The sequence below is a fragment of the Ochlerotatus camptorhynchus genome, unplaced genomic scaffold (genome assembly GCF_037179485.1).
Source record: "Ochlerotatus camptorhynchus isolate MF236.1 unplaced genomic scaffold, CSIRO-AGI_Acam_v1.1 ptg000085l, whole genome shotgun sequence".
NCBI lineage: Eukaryota > Metazoa > Arthropoda > Insecta > Diptera > Culicidae > Ochlerotatus > Ochlerotatus camptorhynchus.
The window spans coordinates 607420-627089 of record NW_027040575.1 but is presented as its reverse complement, the minus strand read 5'-3'; positions in this window follow the sequence as shown (position 1 = coordinate 627089).

Below are 19670 nucleotides of genomic sequence, written 5' to 3'. Positions count from 1 at the left end.
GAAAAATCATTCCAACTTTAAACTCATAAAAACCACTCAAACTTCAATTGATACCATGGTTATGCATGTTTTGTTAGTTCTCCAACCTCTGATGCACAAACAATAGTAATAGCAATAAGTAACGCCAAAACATAAATAAATGAATTTTGAACCTGAAAACTCATCGGTGATTTTCGCGACGTTGAATTTTGCAAAGCAAAACTCATAGGCGCATAAACTCATGCATGAGTTTTGAGTTTTTGAGTTTTTCCGAACACTGCCGCGGACTAAGCGTAAGTGTCTCTGCTTACAGGTTCGCGCTCCGTTTTTGGCCCTTCATATAATGGTAAATTGAATACAATCAGGTGTTGTACTTGATCAAGTCGTTTGAGGTGGACAGTCAACTGTCTAATGGTTGTGCCTGCAACAATGAGTGGTTTCCTTTACATACATACATACACTGTTTGGAATCTTGATTTGCTTCCTAACATTATTGGTGCACCATCGGTACAGGAACCAAAAACACTGTCCCAGGAAAGTCCATTAGATTAAAAAAAAAGGAGCAAACTTTCGCCAAAATATCAGCTCCTTTCGTTGTTGTTTCGAGAGCCGAACAAAACAAGAGTTCATCCTTGATAGTTCCGGCATGAACGTATCTCGCAAAGACCATTAACTGGGCACAAGATGAAGCATCTGTGGACTCATCAAGCTGAATACTGAAAAGTCCAAATTTTGACACCTTGATCTCAGATACCACTTGATGTTTGATGACCACGGATATATCACTTATTCGTCGCTGGACTGTGTTATCAGACAATGAAACAGCCGCTAACGTTTTCTTCAGGCCATTTCCGAGTACTATTTCCATCTTCTTCATTGCACAAGGTTTAGCCCAAGTTTCTCCAAATGTATAACTTTTTTTTCTGTTTGGCAATCTCTTTCTTTACGACATATGATGCTTCCATAACTCTTGAATTCGTAGCGAAAAATGATCTCGTTTTATCCATCCTCATCTTTTTAAGATTCCACTCACTGCGTTCGAAGAAATCCATGCCTTTATCGGAATGTTGTGGATGCAAGTTCTGAATATGTTGTTTCAGCTTGCTGGGTCTCAAGGAATCGTTGGCCAGAAACTTCATACTAATGAGACATTTAAGTTTATCTTTGCCGTTCCCAGTTATGGATGTGAAACCAAACGATATGAACCATAGAATCTTCTCTTCGTATTTCTTAATTTTCAAGAGATTTGATTATCTTAAATGTGTGACAACTGGAACCTGCTTTCTGAAATAGTTAAAAAATATATCTTGGAAATAGCACAGCTTGAAGAAAAAATTAAAACGGTTGTAACGTTAAGTCAAAACAACGTTGATGTTTACTTGTTGATGCACGCTGATAAAGAAATAGGCCGAGAGTGCCGAGAAAGACCTAAGAGGAAGAGGAGACAACTGGCATCTTACTCTTTTTATCTCTATCTCTATCTTTATCTCTATCTTACGCACTATCGACCAATCACGGCCTGGTTCGCGTTTGACAGAAAAGTGGTTAATTTTCACCCCCATATTGTCTTCGCTTCCTCTTAAGGCCCATGCACATAAGATCCGGATTGGACGCGTTGCGGCAAAATGACAGCTAAATCTATTGTCTAACTGTCAAATTTACGTCAACGCAACGCAAACGGATCTGATGTGGGTGGCCCTTTAGAGAAAGACCGAGATAAAGAAAAGATACTGCACTGACGTTTGCGTGCCAATGAAGCAAAACTAATGCTTGTTAATATTGCTGCAAAGGATACTTTTGTGCTGAATCATGAAGCAATAAAACCAACCGGTCAGCACTCGTATTTATTTCAGTTACCGTGGGGACGTAATTTGTGATTAGCCCCAGTCCCTTTCAAATTGTATCATTATTTATGTACGGTCCTCATATTTGAAATGACGTTTCACATTCATCTAGTGATGGCCGATTTTCATTCGAATAATCGATTAACGAACCGAAAAGTAAAATATATGTATTCGGTTATATAATGCCGCTATTAGTATTAACTTCTCCAGATGATCATCACCCATCGTTTCAAACATGTGCTGCACTCTCATTGGTGGAAAATGACAGCACAACGAACAAAAAATAATCGATTAGTTTGTTAATCGAGTAAATAAAAAATAGGACATCTCTGATTGGTGTGATTGTTTTGATAAAAAAGCGCGCAAAATTTCATCTCTACCGAGGGGGCAGCAAAACCATAAAATTACCTTGCATACGGGGAGTATTCACTATAGTCGCTATATTCATAGTCTGGCGGATAGAATCTCGGGAATCAATTGAGCTTTCAAATAGCGGAACCAAACGAGCAAATCACGACCAACGACTGAAAAGAGCACATCAGCTATTGCGAACTAAACTTCGGAAACCCTTTTCTCGTGACTCAAGGCTCGCCTACGCAAACTAACACCATCTTTTGGTTGAGGAAAGTTTCCCCCATCCGATGATGCCGGTAATTTGCGTTCGATTGGCGAGGAAAGAATAATCAACGTTTTGTTTATAAAAGTTGACAGTACCGTTTCAATTGTTGGTTTAAAATATCAGGCATAACATTTGATAACGGCACAAAAGCATTTGTAAACAAACTTTCTAAGGCTCTCTACACGCGAACCAAAGTACGCCCACGCAAACCAACAAAATCATCGGATAGGGGCAACTATCACCTTTCCAAAAGTGGTATTGGTTTGCGTGAGCGTACTTTGGTTCGCGTGTAGAGGGCCTTAGAAAGTTTGTTTACAAATGCTTTTGTGCCGTTATAAAATGTTATGCCTGATATATTGATTTGGTTCCACTTTTTGATTGATCGAAATTCTATCCGCCAGACTATGAATACAGCGACTATAGTATTCACTGGTTGAAAGGGACCGCGGAAGAGGACATTAACATTGATTTTTTTTTTCGACAGTTTCATCTTAGTATTCTTCTTTGCTAAAACGATTCTGCGGTACAAATTTCTTTGAATGACATGCTATATTCCTTCATGCATAATTAAAGGGATGCTAAGCTTCCCCGGTTGAAAACCATTGGTTTATAAATTCTACATATATAAACAGAGCTGCGTACGTAAGACCGCGCATAACTCAAGGACGGATCAATCGAATTCGAAAAGTTTTTCATTCATTGAATAAATAAAATTATAATGTCGTCATCAAAAACAATCACAAAATTTCAACCAAAAAAATAAAACAAAATTAGGGTGGAATCGTGGATGCTCGAAATTGTTTCTAAAAAAAGCAATTTTGGGCGGGACGAAGTTCAGCTAGTACAGTATAATTGAAGTTTCGCACCAAATGCCTCCAATGTTCTCCAAATTCCTAATTTATAGATAAAAATGGAATGATTTCACCAAAACTGGTCTGCTTGACTGCGATCATCAGCTTTTTCGGACTTCTGAAAAACTGCTACGAAATGCCACAAATAGACGAGTGGTCAAAGCATTGGTCTCATACTGGTTTAAACAATTCAACTTTTGGTTATCAACCCTTTGTCTGTACCTCAAAAATAAAGCTAAGTTCATTGCGAAAATCCTTCAAAACGGGTATTAAATAAATTTCGAAACATGTTTTAAATAACAGGCAGGTATATGAAGAAGACTTTAGCATGCAAAAATTTCAGATAAAAAATCATTTTGATGAATAATCAAGATTGCAAAAATTTCCTGGGGTCATATTGACCCTATGATACATACAAAGGGTTAATTGCGCTTATGCTCTCGGAATCCAACGACGGTGGTTTATTCTGTTGTGGGAGAGCTCAGGATTAAACCCACGATATTCTGCTCGCTAAGCAAAAACGATCCCTCCAGGGTCATCAAGCTTCTAAAAACCACAACACTCCACGACAAAATATGATTAAGTTTTCGCATAATATGTAATGAGCAACAGAGATAACCGATAGTTCATACAGTTTCAGTGGTTGATGGTAAATCTCAAATATACGAATGGTACAGTCTACATAGACTACGACGGCGAATACGAAGGCGCTTACGAAGGCACCTACGACGGCGCCTACGACGACGGCAAACTTGGCGAACTTGGAATCTACCATTTGTCTTGGATACAACACCTTTGCCCGGCACCTCCCTGGATCATCATGTCCACTATCTGTCATTGTTGGCCCCGTAACGTTGGTAGATCACCTTTTCGTTGTACGTTACGAAATGTAAGATCAACCACTGATTCCTAGTCCTGACTACTTCAAACTAGGGGAACAGCATTTTTCAGTAATCAAAGGAACACATCTTAGTCCTTGTTACTTGTTATGCCTTGTTGAAAGTGACAAGACTCGGCTTTGTCCACCGAGGATGATCTTGAAACAAGGAAAAATTGAGTTAGTTAGTCTTCATCTATGTGATTCCTAATCTTCTATTCGTTGTTCCCTAGTTTGAAGTGGTTAAGACTAGGGTTCTGATGTATGGTCATTATCGGTGTCATTCCTTCATTTTGTTGCTAAGGAATTCAATTTTGACTGACAAAAGGGCGCGCCTTTGGAGGGTGTTTCAACACTCCGAAGGGTATAAATAGCGGGACCTTTCAATTAGAGTCGGATCCTTGCGATAAATGCAAGAATGACAACTGTAAACAAATTGAATACTTCATCATTTCTCAATAGTGATGGAGTAATACGACATGCACTAAACTAAGGACACGGGATATACTACAATAGATCAAATTACTGGTCGCAGTAGTGTTAGGTCCCGGACAGAGGAAAAAAAACTGTCACTGTTTGCAAAATAATAATAGCAATTACCTTAACAAATTTTTATTAATCTATTAATTAAAGAATTACCTTAACACATTTTCTTGTATTGCCATAGTCATCTGGGAGGAGGTTTGCTACTAGTGATTGGGCGTATTCAGCGAGGTATCCTTCAGATTGCTCGGTATTATTTAAATGCATATCATCAGACGGGATCAAGTCGACCATAGCTCTAAAAACCAGGCTTGCAATTGCTCATTACAGCTAAAATGCTATTTTTCGTAATTATGAAACAATGAGATACTATAATGATAATTTTTATTTGTAAGATGCAAGAAGAGGTGGTAAAGTATGTATATGACACATAAAATTTGTCAATTTTGCTTCCAGAAGGTCACAACTAGCGATTAGCTGTAACGATGAGCAACGCGATGAGCGAGCAATCAGCGATCATAAAATCGCTAGTTGTGACCTTCTGAAAGCAAAATTGACAAATTTTATATGTCATACACAAACTTTACCACCTCTTCTTGCATCTTACAAATAAAAATTATCATTATAGTATCTCCTTGTTTCATAATTACGAAAAATAGCATTTTAGCTGTAATGAGCAATTGCAAGCCTGCTAAAAACTGCGTTTTCTATCACAGTTTCGATTTGTGCGCTGAAATATATAATATTAAAACAAAGGATCAACAAGGTTGCAAATACTCATTTCAGCTAAAATAATGTTTTTCGGAATAATACAACCAAAAGATGGTATGATGGCATGTTTTACTTGTAACTTACAAGAAGAGGTTACAAAGTATGCGTTGGAAACATAAAACCTGTAAATTTTGCTTTCTGTGAGTCACAATCAGCGATTTTCTGATCGCTGAGTGAGTGAGTGAGTGAGTGAGTGAGTGAGTTTGTGAAAAATCGCTGATTGTGACTCTCATGAAGTGAAATAAACAGGTTTAATATGTCAAACACATTCTTTGCAACCTCTTCTTGTATCCTACCAATTCAAAATTTGATCATGGCATCTAATTATTTCATAATTTAGAAAAACATTGTTTTAGCTGAAATGAGTATTTACAACCTTGAGGATCAACTGTGTCCACGCTCCTTTACACACAAAAGCTAACGCTCAAAGGTAAAATTCAACAACGATTACTTTTATTTTCATAAAGGATGTGTAGTTTGAAAATAGTTATTATCGATTGAACTTATGAACATTTGTTGTTGGTATAATACTCACAGGGACAGCATGTAAATCTTGCTAGTAAAAAAGAGTAACATACACCCAACCGGAGAATGAAGGTTCTATTAAAGATTTGCATGAGAACTATGCAAAAATGTTAATGTTTCGTGATGTGAACAGATGCTGTAATGTGGTCGCCGAAAGGTTGTTATAATAATTTCGTTTTTTTTATGTTATGTTTAATTTTTCGATCAAAGTTTGTTTCCCCATAGGCAAGGTTGCAAATACTCATTTCAGCTAAAACAATGTTCTTCTAAATTATGAAATAATTAGATGCCATGATCAAATTTTGAGTTGGTAGGATACAAGAAGAGGTTGCAAAGAATGTGTTTGACATATTAAACCTGTTTATTTCACTTCATGAGAGTCACAATCAGCGATTTTTCACAAACTCACTCACTCACTCACTCAGCGATCAGAAAATCGCTGATTGTGACTCATAGAAAGCAAAATTTACAGGTTTTATGTTTCTAACGTATACTTTGTAACCTCTTCTTGTAAGTTACAAGTAAAACATGCCATCATACCATCTTTTGGTTTTATTATTCCGAAAAACATTATTTTAGCTGAAATGAGTATTTGCAACCTTGCCCATAGGCATTGCGTCCAGAAAATCATCTCGTGAAAGTTTTATGCAAAAATTTACATTTAGTAAAAAATTGATTGTACGTTGCAGTCCATTGAAAGAACTGCCATTACATTTGTTGCATGAAACATGTGCAGAGAATGTAATAAATCGAACCTTACGTTGGATATACGAGAAAATTGTTTTGCTTCTAAAAGACCAGATCTTCGAAAAGATGTTAGCTACCTAATTTACAATCAACGTTTTTACTAGAATCATCAGAATCAGAATCAGAATCAGAATCAATTTACATACAACGTTTTTATCAGAATGGTGTTATCCCAACTACAATCGAAAGTTCAAAAATATTGGAAAATATACTCATATCGCACATATCAACTCACAATAGAAAATGAATAAGACATTCACCTTCCACTAAAAATACTCAAAAAAAATACACACACACACACATCCATCACCAACCCATCACATCGGCTCCACCCCACGGAAGTGACAGAAATTGGAACTCGCCAGAAGTGCCAAATGAGCCACGCACAAATTTCTCACGTTCACTCACTGACGAATTCGGGGCAATTAGTCATAGTTTATTTTTCCTCTAACACTCGCACACACACGGCTCAATCTCAATGCGCTGCACATTTCTTGGTCCCGTTCCGGTCCAATTTCTAGCGAACGCAGAGCACACTTCTTTCTTCACACTTCTTCCGACAGATTTCTGTTCAATAATAGTAATAATAATATGGAAAGCATGGATGCGACCCGCACTGATTGCTAGTCGGTTGACACAACGGTGAACCGTCATCGTAGACGCAAAAACTTCCACCGGCTCCATTTCCCACATTTCCTGTTATTGTTGGCTTTGGCCGGTGGTTTGTTCGAGTTCGCGCTTCTCGTTCGTCGGTCTCTAATGTCGTTGGGTTTGGTTTGCTAGTTTCCGCTTGAAAGGTTTGTGCAGCAAAAAAAAAAGAAGGTAGAATCTATTTGAACAAGATTTCAAACAAACGATCAGTTCACGCTTAATGAAGCACTAAATTAGTCGCCCCGAAGACAAATAACACAAAAAACATGTCAGTTCGATTTCGTCTGTGGGTCGCTTACTCACCAAATGGCTCCATCGACGGAACTGAAATTCGAAAAGCCAAGCGCTCGTGATAGCAATTGAATTGAATGAATTTATTAGAAAAACCTTGAGGTCGGATTAGTCTTAATTTCTCAATGAGTGTATAAATGGTAGAACGAGTACCATAAGACCGGTTGGTGAGAGGCGTGTAGAGTACGAAGCATTTGGAGGAGGTTGAAATGCTGGCTGGTGTGATAAATGGCGACAATGGTCCAGTAGCTCTGGGCGTTTACCGCACGTCATAAAAAAAGGCTGGAGTGCTGAACAGAATTTGAATAATGACACGGTAGCGCAACGGTGGACAGTGAGGTATTGGGAAACGAAATAGGTTAATTACGGTGCAGATATGGGTCCAAGTGTTTTTATTTCTTTGTGGATAGATTCTAGTTTTGACTGGCCAGTCCTAAGTATGACTAAGTACCATGTTATCCTAAATTTGCTTGACTGGGCTGGTTGGGTAAATCTGAATTCCGGTGTCCAACTACGGCGCAGACCGATTACAAGAAGTCGATTCTGGAAAACTGTCTTTGGTGCCTACAATAAAATTTGAAATATAAACCATTTGTACCGAGAACGTTTATAAATTTCATCATAACACGCGATAATCTATGCTGTTGGATGCAGGAAAGCTGTCGAGTCGAGAGCAGAATGCTAGGAAAGCACAAACATTCAAATCAGAGATAAACAGGACCAAGAATGTGCGGTTTGCGGTTGCCGTTTTACGAGTGTTCGATCGGAGGGCCATAAAAGCGAGGCAGGCAGCATCTAAACCTGGCAAAGAGTCCCGAGAGTGTAAAGTAAGAACAATAAATAAATTTAATGTGACCGATTTATCACTAACGGTGGGCGAAATGATAAGTTTTTATTGCAACCGGAGTAGCAGGAGTTTGGTGGAATTTCGGCCAAGCTCTGCTGGTTATTAGTGGACCCTAGACCGGTTCTGCAATGACCAGTCGGTGGTTTTGGAAACCGATACGCGGTTTTATGCTGCATAAAATTAATTCAATTTGGAGAGGAAAGGGAGTCCTTGAAACTTATCCTGCCTGCGGCTAATGCGATAATTAAAATGTTTAATTAGGCACTAAAGCGTAGCGTACCGAACAGTTGAGGTGTTCCTGTGGATGAAATTCCATCGAAATTCAATTTGGAACTAGTTTCCATGACCACGGTGGTATGAAAGGGTATGGCAACAAATCGTTCAGCGTACAGGTTTGTGATGAACAATGGTGCATACTGTTTGAAAACCGTACTTTCCAAGCAACGGGAAAAACTCCATCATACACATTAGGGTGTTCAAATCATGGGTCTTCTTTACAAAGTACAATGGACTTTGAAGCAGATCTTGATCATTTTACAATCAATTAAAATCATTTTGTTGCAATCTTAAACTGCACTGAAACGAAATTTCACAAACAAATAAGCAGGAAATATTGCAAATACTGGAGATGCGTTTTTATTTTATTTAAGACCATTGAATTTTATTTTGGTTCACCATTTCTGCTTCAAGCCGCTTGTGGAAACCTATTTTGAGCAACCTGAATGTGATGGTTAGCGGGCATGGCAAAAATATGTTTTCTCTACATAACGTGGAACATATTATCGCTATGCCTCAGGTCACTATTTTAACATATTTTATCGCTTCTTCAAGCTAAGAAACGGTTTCAATCATATTGAATTGACAATAACATTCGCATATTCAAAAAGTATACATTTTTTAAGTAATAACTCTTGGAAGTTGCGTTCAATTATGCCACCTCCTATTGATTTTGAACCAATGCAGCACGAGAGTGAAAATGCGTGAGCATATTTTCAATTTACTAGCACGACATGAAACATTTATTTATTTATTTTTTTTTTATTATTATTATAGTCACTTTAACACTCTTGGGTCATTCGTGACTTGTCCGGGGGTGAGATTTGAACTTGTGACTTTGGCGTGAGAGGTATGGATGTTAACCACTACGCCGGGGTCGCCCCCATGAAACATTTTACTGAAAACAAAAATTGACGTATTATTAATGTTGTAATGTAAATTTCACAATTATCTATAAACTTTAAATAGAGACTATATTTTTAGGGTGGGCCAAAGTATGATAGTGAGCCAAACTAAATCCATTACCCTAAGTTGGTTCTAAACACAAATGATCAAAAATTTCTCTGATTAACCTCTAGGGTCCATAGTCACCTATAGGCCTGTCAAAAATCGAATTCCTTACTTATTTTGACAAGAATAGTTGCAAAATAAATTAGTGATTGTACTGAAGTGGCCACCGGGAACCGGTTTCACGCAAAAAGTTCATTTTCTTTCTTTAATTATAACATAACGGAACTTCATTTGCATTGTTAAGAGAATTGCTTGACATTTTTCAGCCATATATAACAATGGGACACACAGTACCCACATACCACAATTATTACCGACTTTGGAAATTTTTTACCAATATTTCAACAGCTGAACGTTCGGTAAAACTTTGACCCTCATTTCAAACATGGTTTCACTACATTTTAATGTCAGAACACTGTCAGCCTTGTTTAGATAATCATGTATTTCCATTGCGGTGCAGTTTTCCTTTTTTTTTGAAGCTTTAAAACTCATGAAATTAAATACCTGATTTTTACTGAACTGTTAAGCTCTGAAAGTTCGGTAAAATTACCGAAGTCAGAAATCATTTCTAAGCGTGCAAGCAACAATTTTTATTTTTCGAAGTTTTATATCAGTTGATAAAGCCAAATTATAAAACTTTGACTGACGACCACATTGTTTTAAGAAACTCCTGATTTAATATGCTCATGTCATGGCCAATTGGTCCAGTTGTAATGCAATCATTAAAACTTGAAATGAGAACCAGTTTTATTTCAGTTCAAGCTTGCAAATGCTATCAGATATTTTAATGATAATTCTTATTAACAAGATGCAAGAAGAGATGGTAAAGTGTGTGTATGATACATAAGACATGTCAATTTAGCTTTCAGAGGGTCACAATAGCGATTAGATGTAAAGATGAGCAGCGCGATGAGCGAGCAATCAGCGATCATAAAATCGCTAGTTGTGACCTTCTGAAAGCAAAATTGATAAATTATATATGTCATACACAAACTTGACCACCTCTTCTTGAATCTTACAAATAAAAATTGTCGTTATAGTATCTCATTGTTTCATAATTACGAAAAATAGCATTTTAGCTGCAATGAGCAATTGCAAGCCTGTTTCAGTTATATCATATAGGGGAAATGGATGTAATTTCGGCCTAAAAAACCCTAATTTGGGCCCATACATAAATTCAGCAATCGACTAAATTTTCAATAGCGACCAAAACTATCCATTAGTACCGTCCCAATGACATCTAGATAAAATTGATAAATAGCAGATTTTTAGCGGTTGGCCCAATCTTGGATCCATATGCCAACATTAGAGCCATTCTCAAGTAGCAAATGGGGTTTTATGAGGGTTCTGCAGACTATAATTTAGACTTGCAGCATGCATTAAACCCGTGATAAAACTTGCAATGTTACTTGGGTTTCCCCTACTTCACATGGTTTTAGAAAAGCTATGCTTAAAACTTTCTAATGGCCAAAAAGCTAATCCAACCTCTTGAAGACTACTACAACTGCATAAATTGCTCCTGGAAAAGTTGATAAAACTTTATATGCATAACATTTTGATAACATTGATGGTTTTAATTTGAATTTATTTGGTTGATGGGTTGCTTTGATTAAAATTTTAGTGTGGTTTTATTTTTTTGATGTTCGATATCCACTTATAATTAATGTCAATGTGTAAAAAATATAGTCTAGCATGTTGAAAATAATCAATTTTAATCACCTTGAATAAGTTTGAGGTCATGTCGTTCTTTATTTAGGGTGAATACTAAACATTTTTGTGGCATAAATACATTGCGCCTCATGAATATTTAAATACAGGAAAGGGGTGACCCGGCGTTGTGGTCTGCATCCATACCTCTCACGCCAATGTCACGAGTTCAAATCTCACTCCAGGACGAGTCTCGAATGACCCAAGAGCGTTAAAGTGACCATAAAAAATACAGGGATATTTTTATTGTATTTACATGAGCACCGCATGTTGAAAAATCATTAAACGATATTCCATTTAAGAAAAAATGGATTCTGGCTTTTAACAATGATCAAACACATATTGTTGCATTATAAGTAGTTCTATGACTGTGTCCATTCAGGGAATGCTTCGTCATGTTACGTCAAATTTTCTCCTACGGCGACATTTTTTACTATATAACTATACATAACTATAGTCGCTCCTCTGATATGCCTCAATAGGACACACTCTCCTAGGATGAATTTTTAAAGCATAACATAAAACTAGTGGTTATATGTTAGAATTTCATAGTCTGTCTTGAGAGCGTCATGCTGGTTATATTACGTATAGAATCAAATCAAAACAAAAACATTGACTTCCACTGCCGCTACCAGTCTGTCAAAAATTCTACTTTTCAAATGATCCTTAGCATAAAGGTTCGTGGACCTTACCGAAGCGTATCGGAAAGCCGCATATTTAATATTTTAGGAGCTCTTTCACTGCACTGTGCCTTATGTTGTGTGCGAGAGCCCTCAGAAGCACTGAAAAGCTTTTTATTTGCCAAATCTAAATCGATTTGATTATGTGCGTCTACCGTATGCGTGATAATGTTTGCACCATTGAGCAAAAAATTAAAAAAATTCTCAAAAATTTAAATTTTGAGTTTTTTTATTTATTTAGACGGGGGATCCCAAGCAACAATTTTGGTTTTATAGCGCTCTTGAAGACCATGGCTTAGGCTTGAAGAGTTCTTTAAAACCCCGATAAAACTTGCAATGTTGCTTGGGATGTTTCTCAGAGTCTTTAACTATGTTAACCATCGATCGAGTTTCTACTTGCTGCAATTACGGCCTCGCTTCCGGAATGCACGGCAGGTTATAATAATGTAGTCTGGATCAATTTCTCTCCAGGTACGGGTCAATGTTTGTCTGAGGCTTTCTGTAATCGGGTGGCGTTTAGAACAGGCCTTGGCCTTCATGACGCGCCATATTGAGTAATCCAGCGGATTAAGATCGGGGCTGGATGGCGGCCACATATCCTTCGCCCAGAACGGAAGATGTTCCTGCAACCACTTCTGAGTGCGGTTCGAGGTGTGGCACGGAGCCCCATCTTGTTGAAATACAACATTTGGCTTCGGACCGTACTGTGCTTTGATCCACGGAAGAACATACTTACTTAAAATCCCGATGTAGACCTCCGTGTTGACCTTGTTGCCTTCTCGGAACCCGAGCTGACCTCGGACGACCTGTGGCCACCTTCGCGGATAGTTGTCCTTTCTTTTCTCGGTCTAAAACCCTTTTGACGGTCCACCGGGACACTCCCATGGCGATTGAAATATCTTTTTGCGACATTTGCGCATGGGACAAATCACGAATACGCTGCCACTTCGTCATGGTGCAACTGTCAAACTAAGTAAATCATTTTCTTTTATACACAGCCTACTATGGTATGAACTAAAGGTTACGTGCATGCAAAGAAAACCAAGGCATTGCATGCACAGGTGAAACGGGAGCCTTATTTGCACGATGGTGCAAACATTATCACGCATACGGTACATGAGTGCCAACATCATTCCTAGTATCGAATTTTCCAGAATTGTATTCTCGGCATCCGGAACAACTGGTACAAATGGATATTTTTGGTCGCTATTGAAAATTTAGTCGATTGCTGAATTTATGTATGGGCCCAAATTAAGGGCATTTAGGTCGACATAACATCCATTTCCCCCTACTTGATAGGTTTCGGTCAATCCTAGAATTTCAAACGATAGTTTGAGGGGTCAGAAACATCCTGCCAAAATTTGAAGCCATTTGGTTCGCGGGAACTCCTCGCTCGAAGGGCTTGAATTTTGTATGGGGAATATCGACAAAATATATGGGGGAATGAGCCACTTCACATTCGCGGCTTTAGGTAGTGCTTTGGGAGGTCGATTTGCTTCGTTTACATAATGTAGAACTTTTGGAGTATTGGGAACATCTTGGCTGAAGACCGACTGTGAATCTGAGTTAACCCCGAAAGTTATTAGCGTTTCAAGTGAACACCACCTGCCTAACTTTCGGAGGGGGGGGGGGGCTACCGCGGTATGTGCGATTTTTAAGTTGTCAAGTGTTCACCATCGACACTCGACACAACAAATCCGAATTGTTTAAGAACCACCGAGAAAAAGCAGTGCGTAGAACACAGTGAGTAACGCACTCTTCGGTGAAATGATGTACATTGCTGAATGTCAATGTACAGTCATAAATAAATAGTAGGTCAGTGTTAGAAATGGGTTTTGATGATTCGATCATAATTTATTATAGTGTACTTGATTTTTACGATGAACAGTATTCCTCAATAGAGATAGCCAAAGGGCGATTATGTCAGGGGATTTTTTCATCGGGAAAACATTTTATTATGAGAGAAAATTTTGCTAATCAAAACATTTGCGTAGGGGAAGTGGGGGTGAATTTAACATAGCAGTTAAAATGAACACTTGATTTCAAGGACTTATTTTTCAAAAGACCAAACAATTCAGAACACAGGCAATTCAATCGACATTTACAGAAATTTCACCAAAAAAAAAATACAAGTGTTGATTAATCATACTATTTTAATTTCAACCCTATTTCCTCTACACAGCTAAAAATAAATTTTAATATTACATCCAAGAGGATGCACTTCAATCATGTCAAAAATCTCATGTAATTTTAATGGCCACAACAATAAACAAATGCAGTATTTGATGATATTTTTTTTCCTTTTAAATTTGATAAATTTTTTAAATTTTTTTTAATATTAAAATTAGCTTTTGCTGTGTATACTTGTACAAGTCGCTCAACGTAGTGTACGATGAACGCCAGTTGAAAACCAAAGTAAATTTTCAGATTTTAAAAATTTATCTTCAAGTCAAAGCCTCTTACAAAACAGCCATAACATTAATAAAAGGCAAACGTAAAATCAAGGGGTCATTGATGGAAATTATGGTAAGCATAACATATGGATAGAGTTAACGAGGAAATATATACTTATACCAACATGAAGGTTTAGTGCGATAATTTATTAGCTAGAGAAAGTTCTGATGAGGATATATTGTTAGCTCATGCAATATATCTAATTACTAAGGAAAAAAATCTTATTGTAGGTCAATTCCAAGGTAAAGAAGACAAGCCAACTATAATCTTGGAAGCAGTAGCATCATATGATACACACATTTGACATTGTTTTTTTGGATCGCCCGGCAGCCTGAATGATATCAACGTTCTTGACCGATCACCATTGCTGCATGACATTATGAATTTAAGTATTTACAACGCTCATTAACTACAAACCTTGAATGAAATTAAAAATATTCTTTGATAATATTACAACATTAAATCATAATCCAATCAAACCATTGCAATGAGATGATAAACCTACAGTCTTCCTACGCCAATAAGACCAGGGGTCTTATAAATGAATCCAATCATTTTTCCATCCACCAACTAGACCCAGGTCTTTGTGAAGTCAGTCCTATGTAGCTCAATGCAGATTTTCTGGATCAACATATAAGACCCCCAACAGGATCCACATATAAGACCAGAAAAATCTTATAAGTGGATGCAGGGGGGTCTTATATGCGTAGGAAGACTGTAGGAGCAATAACAGCATACTTATTAGAAGCTACCTCTATTATCTATTCCCGTTTTGAATTTATTTTTTCAGAATCAGATATTGGCAGCGAGGTACGAACTGAATGGAAAAGTACGACATCAAGGATACCTACTAGCAGATGGCATCTATCCAGAATGCACGATTTTCGTAAAAACCATTGCAAATCCCAAAAATGCCAAAGAGAAACTTTTCGCAAAGCTCCAGGAATCGCTAAGAAAAGACGTAGAACGTGCTTTCGGGATACTTCGAAAATGCTGGCGTATTTTAGCCACCCCAGCCCGTTTGTGGGATCTTAATGTCCTAAATGATGTGATCCAAGTGTGTATTATTTTGCACAATATGCGTATCGAATATCGTACTGCAGCAGGTCCATTCAATGAAGCTGAAGCGATTGCTAACATTGAACAAAACGAAGACATTAATGAATCATTTGAAAATTTTTCTGCAAAGAGAGCAAAAATTAAACACTCGGATGATCACTTTGCTTTGCGCAGTGCTCTAATTGAACATGTATGGGTGCATCACGGAAATCAATAGTTAGGAATGAAGTAGTGGTGCATGGGTGGTTGCAATTTAATGTTTATGGGGGTGGGGTAGTGGTAATTTAAGATGTAGGTATTGAATCATACCCAATAAAAATAAATCATTGCAAACTGAACGGTCCACTTCTTCTTGCGTGCTCCTAACTAAGTGTTCTAGATACACTTCCACAGTTATTAATTGAGAGCTGCCCATGCCTTTACCATGAATTTGTATATCGTCTGACAGGTACGATGATACACGGCCTTTGAGAACAACTCAGAGACTGAATGAAAAGTACTCAGAGAATTTTAAAGAAAAGAAAATTAACTCAGATTTGAAAAAGCTATAGCGACTCAGCAATCAGAAACTGATTTATTTCGAATCTGAGTGAATTTTCCTATGAGGAGAAAATTTTCTGAGTACTTTTCTTTCAGTCTCTGAGTTGTTCTCATCAGCCGACAACTGTTATGTCCAGGGAAGTCGAGAAAATTTCTAACCCGAAAGATTCCCTCGATAGGATCGGGAATCAAACCTACTGCCTCCGACTTGATAATACTGTGCCTATACCGACTAGGCTATTTGAAGCCCCATATGGTTCACTTAAACTGTCTTAAGTACATACGATCCGGTGTTTCCAGCAAGGCTGATTTCCACTGCCACTTACAATTTTTGAAGGCCCGAATCTTGGAGACTATTGCAAATGTACGCAAGATATTTGTATCACATTGTTTTTTGTGATGCAGCAAATAAAGTGATACAAATTTCTTACCTGAAATTGCAATAGTCTCCTAGATTTGGGCCCTCGAAAATTATGGATATGTTTTTTTTCATAATTTTATTTTTTTTTTATCGCAAGAAACAACAAATTTTGATTTTTTAAGATTGACACATCTGTTTAAAATTTTTGAGAACAAGCGTTTCATAGCTCAACATCGTCTTCTGAATTCTCCTGATTCAAATATTCTGCACTAATTATTTTTAGCGATTCTTCGATTTGGTCCGATTCTTCGATAAGGTCCGATCCTTCCGTTTGGTCCAATTCTTCATATTCCGAGGTCATTTCAGTATTGCCGGTGCTGCACGTCAATTCCTCCAGCAATTTTTTTTTTTCTCGAGTAGTAGTATTCTCGCTGAATATTCATCCAATCCATCTTAACGAGCGGTTTCCACTTTTATTTTATTTTGTTGTTTAATAGCAGCAGTATACTCCTCGAACAGATTACTTTTCTTTTCTGAGGCTGCTGCAATCCGTTCCAAGGCCTCAGCACGTCTGATCTCAATAGCATTGGATTTAACGGTATTTTTTGACGAGTCTCTTCCGATCGGCCTTGGTGTAGTAGGTCCACTAGTACTACGAGTACTAGGTACTTCGGCAAATTGAGTTGACGAAGTTGTTGTACCTGTGGAGAGCATAAAAATATATATATATATATATCCTTATTTGCGTTTTAAATTTTGCATACTCAGTACAAGTTTTACATTATTGTAAAACTTATGTGTAGCAATAAAAATTTATAAACCTCCATACAAGTTCAGTGAACAAAATGAAATTTATATAATAATTTTTGGGGAGTTGATTTTCGAGATTTCATCAGAGGTCTAGCGCTGTATTGGAAATCCTGTGGTGTTGGAACAGGCTCAGACGCAGCATGACTTGGTTTTGTGAAAATTTGTTGAACTTCACCCGACTGTCTCTTTACGAGATTTTTTTCGGCTCTATTTTTGATCGTGTGATCTCTGTGTTCAACCAAATTTAATGCAATGGTTTCAATCTCAAAAAAATCAAAGAAATATCAGATGATATCAAACATCCGGTACCTTTCCTACAAAAGCGATAAATCAAAAAAGTGAAAATGTCGCAAAAAGAGAGTCGGGTGTACATCTACAGTGCCTCCGGAATCTGTTCCTAGACCACCATGTGGCCAATGTCGAATTAGACAGTGCACATGGTATCTGATGAATTCTGGTGAAAATTTCACCTTTTACCGTTTTTGGGTTGCAAAATGCTTGCGTCATTCTATTTCTTTTACTAGTTTACCCCAAATGACGCAAGCTTTTTGCAATCTGATATGATGAGTCAAAGAAAACTGCTTTTGAATTTTTATAAAATGCATCAAAGTATATTTAACCTTAAACTAATCACGAAAACAAGAAACGATAAGGTTCCGACATTTTCGTATGGTGGCATGACATGACATGACATGCAGAACTACGTTATGTTCAGAGGACTTCCCTGAAGTTAAACGGACTTTTCTTGAGTTCGGAAAAATTCCCTAAATGTCGTAGCATTATCCTGTAGTTTAAAAATGCTCAAATGTCGTAAAAGTTACATGAAATCCATGTATAAAATTCCGGTAAAAGTCATAGAAGTTCCACAAAGATTGCAGAACTTCCTTGAAGTTCGTTAAGCTTCTCTGAAATTTGTATAAATTCTCTGAGGTTCGGAGAGATTCCCTGAGCGTCGTAGGTCATCTCAGGTCATTTTATATTATAAAAAAAGTTAGAGGGATACTTAAATTAATGGTTTTATAATAAAATTTATTTAAATAAATAGAATTTTAATAATTATGTGAATTATTTAAATTAAAAAAATTAAAATTAAATTAAGGGATCAATTTTTATTTTAAAACTTTAAAAAAGAGAAATTATGCTATTTTATATTATTAAAAAAAAAACTTATAAAAATAAGTCCGTTTTTTGAGGAACAAAAGTATATGACCTTTCATAAGCACTAGTGTAACGTAGTAACATAATTCTGACCTCATTTATTTAGTATCTGTTAGTTTCCAGTCTCCCGAACAGCTGACAGTTTAAGTGGCTTCAATCCTTCTCTGATGTTTCCTGAACTTCTCTGAACCTCACTGAACTTCTATGAAGTTCCCTGAAATTCCCTAAAGTTCTCTGAAATTCTCTGAAGTTACCTGAACTTCTCTGAAGCACCCTGAACTTCTCTGAAGTTCGCTAAACCTTTCTGAAGTTCTCTGAATTTCTTTGAAGTTCGCTGAACTTCTCTGAAGTTCGCTGAACTTCTCTGATGTTCGCTGAACTTCTCTGAAGTTCGCTGATCTTCTCTTAAGTTCCCTGAACTTCTCTGAAGTTCCCTGAACTTCTCTGAAGTTCGCTGAACTTCTCTGAAGTTCCCTGAACTTCTCTGAAGTTTTCTGAAGTTCTCTGAAGTTCCCTGAACTTCTCTGAAGTTTTCTGAAGTTCTCTGAACTCCTCTGAAGTTCTCTGAATTTTTCTGAAGTTCGTTAAACTTCTCTGAAGTTCTCCGAACTTCTCTGAATTTCTCTGAACTTCTCTGAATTTCTCTGAACTTCATTGAAGTTCTTTGAACTCCTCTGAAGTTCTCTGAACTTCTCTGAAGTTCGCTGAACTTCTCTGAAGTTCGCTGAACTTCTCTGAAGTTTGCTGAACTTCTCTGAAGTTCGCTGAACTTCTCTGAAGTTCGCTGAACTTCTCTGAAGTTCGCTGAACTTCTCTGAAGTTCGCTGAACTTCTCTGAAGTTCGCTGAACTTCTCTGAAGTACACATAATGATGAAAGTAATAGAATTGCTGTAATAACAACAGATCAAACAAATACCTATATTTGATCTTCGATCTAATGTAATTTCAGAAGATCGTATATTAATTACAGTAGTAATAAAATTTACTCTTCCTAAAATAGAAGAGTCCTGCTAAATAAAGCGAAAAATATGTTAAATCAACTGAAGCTCCTGTATGAGCAGTAGACTGATGCAAAATTTGAAATTTTCGCTCCACAGTGCGTAAACGGTCCCAAATTGGGTCCTTCTT